The sequence below is a fragment of the Thalassophryne amazonica genome, chromosome 8 (genome assembly GCF_902500255.1).
Source record: "Thalassophryne amazonica chromosome 8, fThaAma1.1, whole genome shotgun sequence".
Lineage (NCBI taxonomy): Eukaryota > Metazoa > Chordata > Actinopteri > Batrachoidiformes > Batrachoididae > Thalassophryne > Thalassophryne amazonica.
In genome coordinates this window covers 45,823,198-45,839,762 of record NC_047110.1, presented here as the reverse complement: position 1 = coordinate 45,839,762, position 16,565 = coordinate 45,823,198, and the positions used below count along the sequence as shown (strand labels likewise).

The 16,565-nt window shown below is 39.9% G+C and overlaps 1 pseudogene; it reads right to left on the bottom strand.

Moving 5' to 3' along the window:
* Window positions 1–13,584: 13,584 nt before the first annotated feature.
* The window catches only part of LOC117514889, a 46,816-nt pseudogene continuing 43,835 nt past the window's right edge, over window positions 13,585–16,565 (bottom strand).

Below are 16,565 nucleotides of genomic sequence, written 5' to 3'. Positions count from 1 at the left end.
TGCTTCCTGATATGATGCAGTTTCCAGTACCGATCACAGGACAGTGATGATAGCTCACTGGTAAAGTTCCCAACTGGCAATCAGAGCTTTTGGAAGGCCCTGGTTTGAATCCCATGGGTGACATGTATTTTTGTTTTCAGCTGCGCGATGTGCAAAAGCTGATGTGTTCCCACATGCACTGAACCGTCGCAGCATCTATTTTTCTTATTTTTTATTTATTGTTTTCTTCACAGCAGCTGCACCATGTGTAACCACATGGTGCAGCTGGTGGTACTGTGTTCCTGCTGCACGAACTGTTGCACCAGCACTGTGCACGCCTGCCCGTCGGCGCGATGTTTCATGGTGTGCATAATGTGAACAGTTTCGCTGTATTTGACCAAACATCGCAGTATGTGTGAAGGGGCCCTAAGAAATGTCTAATAATTCAAGGAATTCTAAAATTTGTCTTGGAATAATGTCACTAGGAGCTATTTTTAGCCTTGGGCTGCTTTGTGTATATGCTTGTGCCTGTGCACGTCTTTGTCCTAGGAACACAGTTTGACACTGTTCTTTCACTGCTTTCTAAGATTATTTAAATTGGAAACAGTGATCAGTTTATAAAGCAATCTTTTATTACATTATCTCCAAAAGCTTCATAAATACATGCTGTGATGGTTTCTGCAGGCTTCATGTTAGAAAAGCAGTTGATAAGTAAAGACTAAAATCTGTTGCAAGCATAAGCTTTATGGCAAGAAAAAAAAAATCTGATATTTAACAACACCTCTTCATAGAGAGCATCAGCATCTTTGAGATAAAGATCCAGAGGCTGCTGACCTATAGAAAGAAGTTCCTTTTTGGCCAGCTGACAACACCTTCTGAAGTATTTCACATTACACATATTGATTTTTGACATTCATTCCTCCTGCTGCCTTCTTGGTTGTCATTCGGCCTGTTTTGCGTGAACTCAGCAGGAAGCCAAATTATTAACAGTCCAGAAGAAACCAAATCTAAAGTCAAAGCAAAGCCCTTTGTTTTTAAACACACAAGAATTTAATAAATTATGTGAAACATTTGCTCAGTGTGAATATTTTTTCATACAAACAGTAATGGAGCCTTTTAGAACAAAGGCAACTGCAGGAAACACATTTCTTCTGCAAATATACACATCTAGACCAATCAATGTAATTTGCAGGCAAGACAGTGAAAAAGTGAAAAAGCATCAGCAATTTAAATCATAGATCATTTTACTTTACTTCAGACACAGTGTTTTGCTACACTGCAGCTCTCCAGCAATCAGGCAAACACTGTGTCCAAAAGAGGAATCAATTCAAAACTCTACAATCGTCTTCTTGTTACTACAGCACATTGGGTAAGAACCAGTGTCCATCATCTTATCCGAGAATCGAACAAGAGACCATCTTCCTCGCCACAGAGGAATTGCCATGATGACGACTACACGACATACCGTTGAATACAAGCTTGTTGTTTTTTCAGGTGCATTAGCAGGTGCTCATTCTCTATCATTCAAAGACACTTCAAAATGGTAAATGAATTGAATTTCTATAGTGCTTTTCCATGTAAAGGAGACGCTCAAAGTGTGCTTCTGTCCGCAGGTGCAGCTGCCCAATCACACTCAGAATTTCACTTCACTGACTCCTTCCCTCCACCACCTATAGTCGAACATCCTCTATAATAAAAAATGCCTCATAGCAAGAAGGTCCCAGGTTCACTTCTGTGTTGAGTTTGCATCTTCTCACTGTGTTTGTGTGGGTGCCCTCCGGTGTGCTTTGGCTTCCTCCCATTTCCAAAGAAATGCAGGTTAGGTGAGCTGCGGCCTCATGGACAAAGACTTGCCTGGATTTCCTACTAAAACATGGCGTACGCCAAAACCCAGAAACTGGCTTAGGCACAAAAATGTCCAGATGTACAGTAGTGTTCAGAATAATAGTAGTGCTATGTGACTAAAAAGATTAATCCAGGTTTTGAGTATATTTCTTATTGTTACATGGGAAACAAGGTACCAGTAGATTCAGTAGATTCTCACAAATCCAACAAGACCAAGCATTAATGATATGCACACTCTTAAGGCTATGAAATTGGGCTATAAGTAAAAAAAGTAGAAAAGGGGGTGTTCACAATAATAGTAGTGTGGCATTCAGTCAGTGAGTTCGTCAATTTTGTGGAACAAACAGGTGTGAATCAGGTGTCCTCTATTTAAGGATGAAGCCAGCACCTGTTGAACATGCTTTTCTCTTTGAAAGCCTGAGGAAAATGGGACGTTCAAGACATTGTTCAGAAGAACATCGTAGTTTGATTAAAAAGTTGATTGGAGAGGGGAAAACTTATACGCAGGTGCAAAAAATTATAGGTTGTTCATCTACAGTGATCTCCAATGCTTTAAAATGGACAAAAAAAAAACAGATGCGTGGAAGAAAACGGAAAACAACCATCAAAATGGATAGAAGAATAACCAGAATGGCAAAGGCTCACCCACTGATCAGCTCCAGGATGATCAAAGACAGTCTGGAGTTACCTGTAAGTGCTGTGACAGAAGACGCCTGTGTGAAGCTAATTTATTTGCAAGAATCCCCCGCAAAGTCCCTCTGTTAAATAAAAGACGTGCAGAAGAGGTTACAATTTGCCAAAGAACACATCATCTGGCCTAAAGAGAAATGGAGGAATATTTTGTGGACTGATGAGAGTAAAATTGTTCTTTTTGGGTCCAAGGGCCGCAGACAATTTGTGAGACGACCCAACAAAGTTAATGCCTCGCAGATGTGAAGAAATCATGAAAAACTGTGGTTATACAACTAAATACTAGTTTAGTGATTCACAGGATTGCTAAAAAACCAGTTTGAACATAATAGTTTTGAGTTTGTAGCATCAACAGCAGATGCTACTATTATTGTGAACACCCCCTTTTCTACTTTTTTTTACTAATAGCCCAATTTCATAGCCTTAAGAGTGTGCATATCATGAATGCTTGGTCTTGTTGGATTTGTGAGAATCTAGTGAATCTACTGGTACCTTGTTTCCCATGTAACAATAAGAAATATACTCAAAACCTGGATTAATCTTTTTAGTCACATAGCACTACTATTATTCTGAACACTACTGTATCAAAGTGCGAGTAAGCAATAGGCATGGGCATCTCATCACTGACAACGATTCGATACTAACCTTGATACACTACCAGCGATGCGATACATATAGCGATACATGACGATACTGACGATACAATGTGATACGATTCACCCTTGTTCCCGATTCGGTGCGATTTGATATGTATTTGATGGTGATTCAATTCCTCACAATGCGATTTGGTGCAACACGATTAATGATGGGTACTGATAAGATTTTATCTATATTGATGCCATTATCAATTCCACTTATCAATCCAATTGTTTATCGATTCCCTTATCAATACCTCTTGTGAATTCTCTGTACTAAAAGTAGGCTTTACAGGTTTTCTATGTCAACAACATTTTATTGAGTCTTAAAGTTATGTCTCTGGACATAAATAAAAATCATTAGAATCTGTACATGGTCACTGGATCGTTGATGTACATGATGGATCCTTGGTCTCTGGACAGAAATAGAAATAAAATCTGTAGTTTTTGTCAAAAGCATTTTCTTTCAGATATTAATGACACAAACTTAACTCGATAGCCTCTGATCTGAGCTCTTCAGCTGGCTGCGCTGCCCATCAGGATGTAATTCATAAGAAACGGAGGATGTCTAATTTTGGGAGAAATAAAAGGTTTTGGTCGGTTGTAGTTTATTGTTCGTATTATAACATTTGGAAAGAGGTGTCATTTGATTTAAAATGGCGATTCGCTCTGAAGTAATTAATTCCGACCAAAATCTGCGCACCTCTTTGGAGCTGTGCACTTAGTCCCACAAAACAGAAGAGATTATTATTATTATTTCCATTACCTGATGGACAACTTCAGTTTACCCACCAGTTGGTGCTCATGCCAGAGAACTGTCGTGTAAAACTCCAGTGTGGAATGGAGGATGATTCTCGTTTCTTGCCTGCAACAAGAGTCCAAGTTCGTGACTTTAACCCACACAAAGCTGACTCACGATTGACATCTTTAAATAGCTTTGAGAGGGGTTAATGAGGAAATTGCGAACCTGCCACAGGAAGCAAAGCAGAGAACCAGAGAACAGCGGGTCAAAGCACTGCTTTGTTGCTTCAAGCTTCAAGCAGACCTGCTGCAATCTGCAATCAACATAGAGAAATGATCATTTCCCAATAAACACCATCAAAAACAACGGCCGCTCCGGTGTCACGAACTGAAGGACTGATAAGGGAATCGTTAAGCAAAAGGCTTTTGATGTCATCATGTCTGTTGTGGTAGAAATGTGCTTTCTGGCCTCTGTCTGTGGTGCATTCACTGTGCACTGGGCAAAAAATCGATGCAAAGAGGGACTGACCGATCCTTCGTGATTTCACCTGTCAACTGAATCGAAGCACTCGCATTGCGCACGTTTGTATCTAGATACCGATTTGTATCAATTAATCTCCACATGCCTAGTAAGCACGTTCCATTTGTACATCCCACTGAACATGGAATTGAGCGCACATGCACGATCATTCGGTTACACCCCTATTTAAATGTACAAATCCATGTAAATAGACCCTGGAGCTGGGATTCCCCATGCCGCCACATCAGACAACATGAACACAGAAAAGAATTTATACAGAGTGTGAGTTACAGATGACTGGAAATGATGTGGAGACATGCAGGGATAGTTTATTTGGTACCCTGTTAAATGGAATAATCATGTAACAGGAAAAATGTTTGTGTGTGTGTGTGTGTGTGTGTGTGTGTGTGTGTGTGTGTGTGTGTGTGTGTGTGTGTGTGTGTGTGTGTGTGTGTGTGTGTGTGTCTAAGGCTGTAAAAGCTGTCAGCTCAGAACAGTGCACACACACTTAAAAAACGTGAGGTGCCCCACGGCTGATAGTGTGTGACATTTACAACTTTACATACGTTCGTTGACAAATACTGAATATAGGGAGACAATCGGTTAAGAAGCTCTGCTGCTCCAGGCTCACCATCAAGAAAAAGGAAACACATTGATAATAACAAACAACATATTTGAATGCACACATGGCCAAATGTGTTTGCGCTGGTTTTCGTTTGGAAACAATTATACAAATACGCTATTTACACAGGAAGCAGCCACCCATCGCACACCGTGCCTGCCTCTAACCTGACGCGCATGTGCGCATCACAAATGATGTGAACACTGATGGCATGAAATTGTTTCTTATTTACAAATACTAATTCGTCATGTGATGGCACCTTTAGGTGTGCAGTCAATAGCTCCGATTACATTAGCAGTGATAAAAGTGGGCCATAGAAGAAGAAGAAAAAAAAACTGAACATTTTTGGCAAGGGCCAAAGGTTTGAAGTCCCTGGCAGGGTGTGTGGGGGTTCACAATTAGAAAAATGTGAAAGCTCAGATGCATTCTGGTGCATTTTCAGGTCCATTTACCCATCAAAACAAACAAACAAAAAAATCTCCCCAAAACTTTTTATTTTTTGTTGGGTCAGGTCAATTTTTCCACCCCAGTCTTTTCATACATCTTGGACTGTGCTACCGGCCTTTAATCCAAAAAACATACATTGTGGCTCAGAAAAGTACACAGTAAAGGAAATGAAAATTCAAAGAACTCAGTATCAATTCAAATGGAACAGAACAACAGGAATATTTATGGAACATTAATGCATCAACTTGTTCAACCTTCACTGACTTCCTAGTTTTCCTAGTTTTGGCAGGAGCTTTGGAGCTATTGATATTGATATTATATTTCACACAGCTGGCTTGGCCTGGCTTGAGGTTGACTGGCACAGTCCTGACCAATCGGCCAATGCCCCTGTTGCCAGGAAGCCCAGTCCATGCTGTGTGGGCACAGACAACCCCTGGCTCCTCACCATATTGCGCTCTGGGCTGGCCGCAGTTCTGCACGCAACTCCAATAACAGTGGCCTTGGCAATCAAAATTGGTTTATGAGCCAATTATCGTCATTTGCAAGTAAATCCTGGCATTCCCTGAATACACACTCACGTTGAATTGCACCATTTGCAAGGTTCTCTAACAACGCTAATGCAGCCATTGTTAGTGTTATTTTACACATCACTTTGCGCATGCTTTTATGTCCACCCATATAACTGCAAACACGTGGGTGTTAATTGCTCATCAGTCTGTTGCTGATGTGCACATCACTCTGATTTGCTGTTTTCACACTGTGTCCCAGCATCACCGCTACATGTTGGCAGTGGAACAATAGCTGTAGAAACTTGTGTACGCCAACCAGGATTTTTGCGTGACGCACTGCACATTTTATTTCACTTTTGATGCATCTGAACGTAGGCGTCAAGATGGACGTACACATTTTTGTGTGTATGCACTTTGTTCATGAGGCCCCTGGTGACTGAATTGACTGTAGGTGTGAGTGAGAGTGTGAATGTATTTGTCTGTATGTCAGTGCTGCGACAGACGAGGCCTGTCCAAGGTTTACCCCACCTCTTGTCCAATGGCTGCTGGGGGTTAATGACTGCGATCCTTAAATGGAATACAGTTGTGTTCAAAATAATAGTGGAGTGTTTCAAAAAGTAAGTAAAGCTCAAAATTATTAAAATAGCTTTTATTTGTAGGCACACAAATCCATTGGGAACATGCACATTCTATTCCAAATCAAAACATGAAAAAAATGTTATTAAATTTCTTATTACGTCACAGAAAGTAAAGAAAAAGGAATTTTAGGGTGTTCAAAAATATTGCAGTGTCTGCATTGGTTTTTTCTGAGACCCTTACTGCAACCTTATAAGTGGCCCTTATTAGTAAATGTCGTACATGATGGTTGGCGTGCATTTCTCTCTGAAAATCTGAGTAAAATGGGTCATTCCAGACATTGTTCGGAAGAATAGCGTACTTTGATTATGCCTAGTGTCCACATGTTCCTGTTAGCTTCCACTTCGTTTCTAGATAGAAATTGGGAAGCAAGCAGCAGCCGGAGCCACAAAAAGCAGTAGAGCTGTAACCGGCCATGATCTTGCCACTGGTGACACCTATTCAAAAGATGGGAAATTTCATCGCCTGCTTGCTGCGGTGAACTTTAGGATAAGATTGGGTACAGATCTACATCAGTGTTTGGTACAAGTCTAATGCTGTCAGCTTGCAGCAGGGTTCCCGGGACATTGCAGATGGCCCAGTTAAGTTGCCGCGAGCTTGCCGATGACCCGGTTGAGTTCCCAGTGAATTCTCTCAGCGCCTGCTAAACCCAATAGTGTCTGGTGCACTCCAGGATGACATGTATACTTACATATGGGATGTGGCAGGGTTGGCGATTATTCCATGAGTTTGCTGTTTTGCAAACTGCAACCTAATCAGACGCATGTGGACAGGGGGTTTAAAAAACGTTGATTTGAGAGGGTAAAACATAAAGAAGTGCAGAAATGATAGGCTTTTCAGCTAAAATAATCTCATATGCTTTAAAATGGTAACCAAAACCAAAAAGATGTGGAAGGAAACAGAAAACCATCATTCAAATGGATCAAAGAATATCCAGAATGGCAAAGACTCAGCCAATGATCAGTTCCAGGGTGATCAGAGAAGGTGTAAAATTACCTGTGAGTACAGTAACAATTATAAGACACCTATGGGAAACCAAGCTATGGGTAAGAAGCCCACACAAAGTCCCATTGTTGGAAAAAAAAAAAAAAACGACTTGCTGAAAAGGTTACAATTTACCAAAGAACACACTGACTGGCCTAAAGAGAAATGGCGCAACATTTTGTGGACTTGTGAAAGATTGTTCTTTTTGGGTCTAGAGACCGCAGGTGGTTTGTCAGACAACCCTCAAAAACTGAATTCAAGCCACAGTACACTGTGAAGACAGTGAAACATGGTGGTGCAAGCATCACGATATGCGGCTGTTTCTCATACTACAGTGTCAGGTCTACTTATCACATACCAGGGATCATGGAATCAGTTTGGATACATCAAAATACTTGAAGAGGTCATGTTGTCTTATGCCGAAGAGGAAATGCCCTTAAAATGGGTGTTTGAAAAAGACAATGACCCCAAACACTCCAGCAAGTGAGCAAAATCTGTGTTCCAGACCGACAAGATTAACATTATGGAATGGCCAACCCAATCCAGGGACCATAATCCAATAGAAAACTTGTGAGGTGACATCAAAAATGCTGTTTCTGAGGCAAAACCAAGAAATGCAGAGGAATTGTGGAATGTAGTCCAATCGTCCTGGGCTAGAATACCTGTTCACATGTCCCAGAAGTTGGTTGACTCCATGCAACACAGATGTGTAGCAGTTCTCAGACACAGTGGTTATACAAATAAAAATTAGTGCAGTGATTCACAGGAAAGCTAAATCTTCAAGCATTTTCCAGTTTATACAGTAAATGTTTGAGTTTGGAAAGAAAAATGCAGACACTGCTATGTTTTTAACAACCCAATATTCCCTTTTCTTCTCTTTCTCTAAAGTAATAAATTTGATCAATCTTTCTTCATGTTTTGACTTGGAACAGAATGTGCAGTGTTCCCCATGCATTTGCATGTATGGGAATAAAAGCTATTATTAGCGTGTTGACTGTGGGGTTCCACGGGCTCCAGATAGGTTAGTGTTTATAAAATAGGTAGCTGACAGAGGTGGTAATAAATTAAGCAATGAGTTGGAAGGGTATGCGAGTCCAGAATGTTTTTAGAACCTTAGACCTCAACAATTTTTTAGAAGAGGAACTCAACCCTTTTGTTTCCTGTTAATTATGTCATTTAATGTTGATTTACTGTCTTAATGTATTTATAAATGATGTTATCATATACACACTATTATTATTATCATTATGATCATTATTATTATTCTATTTTGTCATCTGATTTTTAAATGGATCACAATGGAAATAAGTGTTTTCAAAATTCTTGTGTCACCCATGCATTTTTAACATATTTACAATTATATGGGCAGCACGGTGAATTAGTGGTTAGCACTGTTGCCTCACAGCAAGAAGGTCATGGTATTGATTCCCACCTGTGGCCTTTTTGTGTGGACTTTGCATGTTATCCTTGTGTTTGCATGGGTCTCCTCCAGGTGCTCCGGTTTCCTCCCACATTTAAAGACATGCAGGTTAGGTGAATTGTAATACTTTATAATTTCCCAGGTCTCCCTTTCAAAAGAGAGCTTGATCTCAATGGGACTAACCTGGTTAAAATAAATAAATATGCACTTACACTGAAGCTTTTAATATAAAGATGATTTACTGCCCCCCTGCTGGGATGGTGTGCGAGTCCAAAATGCAATTAGCAACATTAGGTAATATCCATAGCTTCTCCAAAACTATTAGTCCTATCAGTGTTCCGTTCTGGCACCATTCATCCTTGACCCAAAATACAGAAGGACACAAAACAGCAAATGTCAGTTGTGCTTGGTTTGTTCCTGATCGACGTTGCACATATTCATGCATACGCGCACAGCTGCTGTAAGCAGGTGGTTTTAATTTGACAAAGACAGTGGCTGAAGATATTAAAGGCACTAAACATTTCCATTCATGGTTCCAACATGAAACTTAAGTCATTCATGGTAATTGCAACATGAGACTTATCTAAACTGATAAAACCAACTGAGCTACAAAAACAATAAATCAATAACACTGACAACACTGTTAAAGTCACATAAACCACAATAACAACATTTAAAACCTCAAAACCCCAAACTCCCATGGTACATTGCAGCACAGCATCCATTGTTTATTGGTTATCTAAAATTGGTCATTTCTCCAAAAATACGAGTATTTGTCCTCGTATTTGTCCTATCAACTTTCTATTTTTGCAGCGTTCATCCTTGACACAAAATACATACAGTAGTGTTCAGAATAGTAGTACTGCTATGTGACTAAAAAGATTAATCCAGGTTTTGAGTATATTTCTTATTGTTACATGGGAAACAAGGTACCAGTAGATTCAGTAGATTCTCACAAATCCAATAAGACCAAGCATTCATGATATGCACACTCTTAAGGCTATGAAATTGGGCTATTACTAAAAAAAAGAAGAAACGGGGGTGTTCACAATAATAGTAGCATCTGCTGTTGATGCTACAAACTCAAAACTATTATGTTCAAACTGCTTTTTTTTTTTTTTAGCAATCCTGTGAATCACTAAACTAGTATTTAGTTGTATAACCATAGTTTTTCATGATTTCTTCACATCTGTGAGGCATTAATTTTGTTGGTTTGGAACCAAGATTTTGCTGGTTTACTAGTGTGCTTGGGGTCATTGTCTTGTTGAAACACCCATTTCAAGGGCATGTCCTCTTCAGCATAAGGCAACATGGCCTCTTCAAGTATTTTGACATATCCAAACTGATCCATGATACCTGGTATGCGATATATAGGCCCAACACCATAGTAGGAGAAACATTCCCATATCATGATGCTTGCACCACCATGCTTCACTGTAAACTGTGGCTTGAATTCAGAGTTTGGGGGTCGTCTCACAAACTGTCTGCAGCCCTTGGACCCAAAAAGAACAATTTTACTCTCATCAGTCCACAAAATATTCCTCCGTTTCTCTTTAGGCCAGTTGATGTGTTCTTTGGCAAATTGTAACCTCTTCTGCACGTCTTTTATTTAACAGAGGGACTTTGCGGGGGATTCTTGCAAATAAATTAGCTTCACACAGGCGTCTTCTGTCACAGCACAGATAACTCCAGACTGTCTTTGATCATCCTGGAGCTGATCAGTGGGTGAGCCTTTGCCATTCTGGTTATTCTTCTATCCATTTTGATGGTTGTTTTCCGTTTTCTTCCACGCATCTCTGTTTTTTGTCCATTTTAAAGCATTGGAAGTCATTGTAGATGATTTTCCCCTCTCCAATCAACTTTTAATCAAACTACGCTGTTCTTCTGAACGTCTTGGACGTCCCATTTTCCTCAGGCTTTCAAAGAGAAAAGCATGTTCAACAGGTGCTGGCTTCATCCTTAAATAGGGGGCACCTGATTCACACCTGTTTGTTCCACAAAATTGACAAACTCAGTGACTGAATGCCACACTAATATTATTGTGAACACCCCCTTTTCTACTTTTTTTTTTTTTTGCTAATAGCCCAATTTCATAGCCTTAAGAGTGTGCATATCATGAATGCTTGGTCTTGTTGGATTTGTGAGAATCTACTGAATTTACTGGTACCTTGTTTCCCATGTAACAATAAGAAATATACTCAAAACCTGGATTAATCTTTAGTCACATAGCACTACTATTATTCTGAACACTACTGTAAGCATACCAAACGGCAAATGTCAGTTCTCCACGGTTTTTGCATGATCAAAGCCACACACACACACACACACACACACACACACACACACACACCACACACACACACACACACACACACACACACACACACACACACACACACACACACACACACACACACACACACACACACACACACACACACACACACACACACACACACACAGAGGCCACTTAAGCTTTTATAATACAGAGAATTTTGAACTTCACTCACTTTTTTCAAACACACTATTATTTTTGAACTAGTGAGTTTAGAAAATGGATGGATGATGCAATGATAAATACTGTGATAAAGTTAAATTGTCAAACATTCTGTTAGAAATACGAGGTCTGTTAGAAAACTATTGGACCTTTTTATTTTTTTCAAAAACCTGATGGATTTGAAACACGTGTGCTTGCATGAGCAAACCTTGAACCTTCGTGCGCATGCGTGAACTTTTTCACGCCTGTCGATTGCATCATTTTCTGGTAAGCAGCCTTTGTGTGAGGTGTGTGTCGTGCGCTCGGCGTTTTTTTCATTCCAAGGAAAAAGACGGAACGACTGGAGTAGTGCCGCATCAAATTTTGCCAGAAACTGGGCTACAGCCAGGTGGAAACCATTTGGAAGATTCAGACGGCTTTCGGTGACGATCCTATGGGCATCACACAGATTAAGGAGCGGTACAACCGGTTTAAAGGTGTCCGCACAACAGTGGAGAGCGAGCCACGCTCTGGTCGGCTATCAACATGCTGAAATGATCATTTCCAAAGTCAACGCTGTGGTGATGTGGGACCGTCGTGTGACTATCCTAGAAAGTGCGGAAGAGGTAGACATCAGCACTTTTTCGGGACATTCCACTGTCACAGAAGATTTGGCCATGAAAAGAGTGGTGGCGAAAATCACGCCGATGGCTTCGGCACAAAGCTGCCGATGGCGGAGCAAAAGCGCCTTTGTGTTGAAGTCTCACAGGACATGCTGTGACATGTCCACCTCTTCCACAATTTCTCGGATAGTCACACGACTGAAAAGTCATCGAAAGCCGTCTGAATCATCCGAATGGTTTCCACCTGGCTGTCGCCCAGTTTCTGGCAAAATTTGATGCGGCGCTGCTCCAGTCGTTCCGTCTTTTTCCTTGGAATGAAAAAACGGCGAGCGCACGATACACACCTCACACAAAGGCTGCTTACCAGAAAATGATGCAATCCACAGGCGTGAAAAAGTTCACGCATGCGCATGAAGGTTCAAGGTTTGTCAAAGTTGGCTCATGCAAGCACACGTGATTCAAATCCATCAGGTTTTTGAAAAAAATACAAAGGTCCGATATTTTTCTAACAGACCTCGTACTTGATCTGAAAATACTACATTAAGTGTTATTTTCAATGCATTTGGTACGTACATTTCAATACTTATGCTGGTTTTCAGTAATGCGTTTAAATTAGATGAGATTTTGAGATATATAGCAATCTTGAATTTTCTGTAGGAAGAGACTTTGCACAGCCAACTGCCTTTCCAGTTAGTGTAACTGTAAATATGTCGCCATTGGAAAAGCTGATAAAATCACTTAAAACAAGAGCAATTAGAGATTTCTGATGTCTGCCAAGGGTTGACGAGGACTCAAAATAAAAGATATGTGAGTCGCATCATGACCCGTATTTTACCTGGATCTGGATTCCACAACACAATACAGTAATTGAATACTGATCCCGAATGGTCCGACTGATCAAGATGTTGCAATGTGATACATTTAATTCACAAGCTGAAACAAAATAGTGTCTTCCTGATGTTAGTTTTGCATCGTGATGTCCTATGTTTCTGCTACAGAACCTGCAGATTGATCTGGATGCCTCCCAACATCCAACAGTAACGGGGTCTTCCTTTGTACAATTGCCACATGTGATTTAAATTGTCATCAAGTAGATTTGAGATGATCCTTGAAATGGTAAAAATTTAAGAAAAGATCCGAAATCAGACTCTTGATGCCGATCCACTCCAAAATTTAATGGAGTCTTCCATGGCCTAATATCTATCTGTGGTGAAACTTATGTGAGAATATGTGCAGTAGTTTTGATGTAATCCTTAAAAGCCTATAAAGTGAAATCCTGAGCCAGAATCTGGCTCACCTCCAAAATTCAGTGGAGTCATCTATGCCCTAATATCTATCTATGGTGCAAATATAGTGAGAATCCATGAAGTAGTTTTGGTGTAATCCTTCAGAGCTTCTATAAAGAGTAATCTTGATCCAGAATCCGTATCAGCTCCAAAATTTAATGGAGCCTTCCATGACCTAATATCTATCTGTGATGAAAATTTTGTCAAAATAGGTGCAGCAGTTTTGATGTCATCCTGCTAACAGAGACAGACAAATAAATAAATAAATAAATTGTTTTGAAATGATGATTTTATTACGTCCTTGGCAGATATGACCATCAAAACAAAATAAGAAATGAAGTATATTAAGGCAGACATAAAAAGTGCTTCCTGCCACACATGCATATCTGCCACACATGCATATCAAAATATATATGGATACTTTCAGTTAAAGGAATTCTTGAAATGTACTTTATTTAACTTTGTTAAATAAAAAAAACAATAACCAAAAAAACAAAACAAAACAGAAAACATGAAAAGCACTATCATGTTGCTACCAAGTACCTCAAAACAGGTTAGACTCTTATTCACAACATATTGCACTGACAAGAAATTAAAAAGAAAAAGCCTGTATGTAAAACGGTTATAAAAGAAAACTGTCTTTAAAAGAATAGCACATACATGTACCCTGTTGCATACCCCTTGTCTCAAATACTGTACATCAAACAATTTTAATTTGTTGGCTCTTTCTGGAATTAACAAGAATACAAACAAAACAATAAATCTGTTTGTCTGGAATACAATGAGTCTCCTTTTACCAGTAATATTTAGCAGTGCAAAATGGACTCTCTTCATTTTGACCTGATTGTCTTGTCATTGGACAGATATAATTTTTACGTCTTCCAGAAAAAAGAAAAAGTGTTCTAAATAAAACCCGTTGAGCATTTCACCATATGTGCAACACTCTTGAATTGAAAATGTAAACAGATGTTAACAGACCTGAGTGCTTGTCTTTATTATTTCACAATCATCTCCTTGGGAGGGTCTTAAATCCAAAGTCTCAATTTCTGAAAGCAACAATCAAAGCTAATTCTAGAATGTGGAAGTGTCTTCACATGACCAAATGCTGTCCCATTAAAGTGACATGATACTCTGCTTTAACTTCTTGGTAAACAGGTGGCTCACCCTCCCACAGTAGGTGTGTGTGGTGGCCTGTAGCGATGCCTCCAGGGGCTGAAGCAGTGAGTCCTCCATGTCGTCACCAAATGTGTACTATGATGAGACAGAAACACCATACAGGAGTTAAAGATCCTGTAACAAACACCTTAATCCTGCAAACAAGCAAGAATTATAAAGCAAGCCAGTTAAATTCTGTGTTGTTTATTTTGGATGGTCCACAAACAGTGGCCTGATGGCACACCCCCCTGCATCCTAATGGCATTAAAATAAAGCGCAGTGTAGCAGCACGGCTTTCTCACTCAATTACAATTTAACTGCAGCTAATGTTGGTGCTTTTAATAGCAGATCTTTTTATATGTCCTAAAGATAACATGAGGATGAGCTGGACTCTTTTTTTTCTATTTCAAAGCAAAAATATTCAGCTAAACATCACTGTGAAAGGCTGAATCTGCACTGAAACAGGATCTACTAGTCCAATGAGCAAACATCAAACTGTCTCCTCCCTCTGCGCGACACTTAATCTGACAAATTCTCGTGCATCAGGTAGTCAATGTCGTGTGAGCCATTTTTGTAGTCAATGTGCACTGGCTGTTCACAAACAAGCAAACAAACACACAGGTGGCGAAAACATAACCTGCACTCAGCTTCGTTGGTGGAGGTAATTAGACAAATATACTTGATAAGATTTTGTGTTGTTGCAGTGAGGTTGATCTTCACATTCACTACTTTGATATGTTGTCCAGACCTTCTACAACAAACCTTCAGCAGGTTCAGCAGGTCTAACAGAGCCACACGCTGCGAGTAGTCCTCGATGGCTAACTAGGAAACAAAGCTAAATGTCAATACATGCACCAAAGTCACTAAAGACAGCTCCCACCCTGGCTTTGAACTGTTTGTACTGATGCCCTCAGGGAGGCGCTACAGGTGTATTAAGACCAGAACAAACAGACTCAAAAACAGTTTCTTTCCCAAAGCGGTAACCATCCTGAATTCCCGCATGCACCAACGATAATGTGCAACATTCCATCCCATAATGTGCAATATTTATCATTTTTAACAATGTATATAATAAACATACTTATTCTGCAATGTACATACCACCCAGGACCGTGCACTTTACCTTCTAATGTTTACATCGTATATATATTTTTGATACTTATTTGATATTGCTGCTTTTGTTTCTTACTTGCCTGCACTGATTTTGGAATTGGCTCTTAATCTCATTGTACATTGTATAATGACAATAAAAGGCATTCTATTCTATTCAGAACTGATCAAAGTTATTTGAAGTGATGATTTCCATAACTGGCACCAGAATAACCAAGCCTCTGGAGATCACCTGACTTCAGTGAAATTATGAAACACAAACTTGCAAAAACGGAAGGTCCCTCACCCACCAACATTTCCTTTCTCTTTTTTGATATGAAAACACCTGTTTAGAGAGGAAGCATCTTTGCTCAGATTGGGAGTAGTTTCAGTACAGTCACCGGCCATTCTGCCCAACACACACACATCATCAAAGCAGAACACACTGGTCATTCCCCCCTTGATTTTGAAACCTAATTTAATTTACTATTTGGCAATGCTTCAATTATTTCAGATTTGGCTGTCTGGTTCATGACACCTTTATTCTGTGGTGAGACAAACACTTTAAATTACATTAAAATTTAATTATATTTTGAAGTATAGAACACATGTATCTTATGAGTCACACTTTTACACATAATGGCCACACCTGGGTAGAGTCAAACAAACCTCACTAGATGGAATGATCTCTGACCACATTCAATATCACCATACAGAAACACCACCATGGGCCCTCATAGACAATCACCCAGGCACACCAACACTCAAATCCCATCTCCTGAAAGTAGCCACCTATCTGCCACACCCAGGTCATGTGTGGATGTCTCCTTGCTCTCATCAAGTTGTGAGAGTCATCAGCATTGAGGCCTGTGCACGCATGACCATCCTCAGAGAAATGCACCAGATGG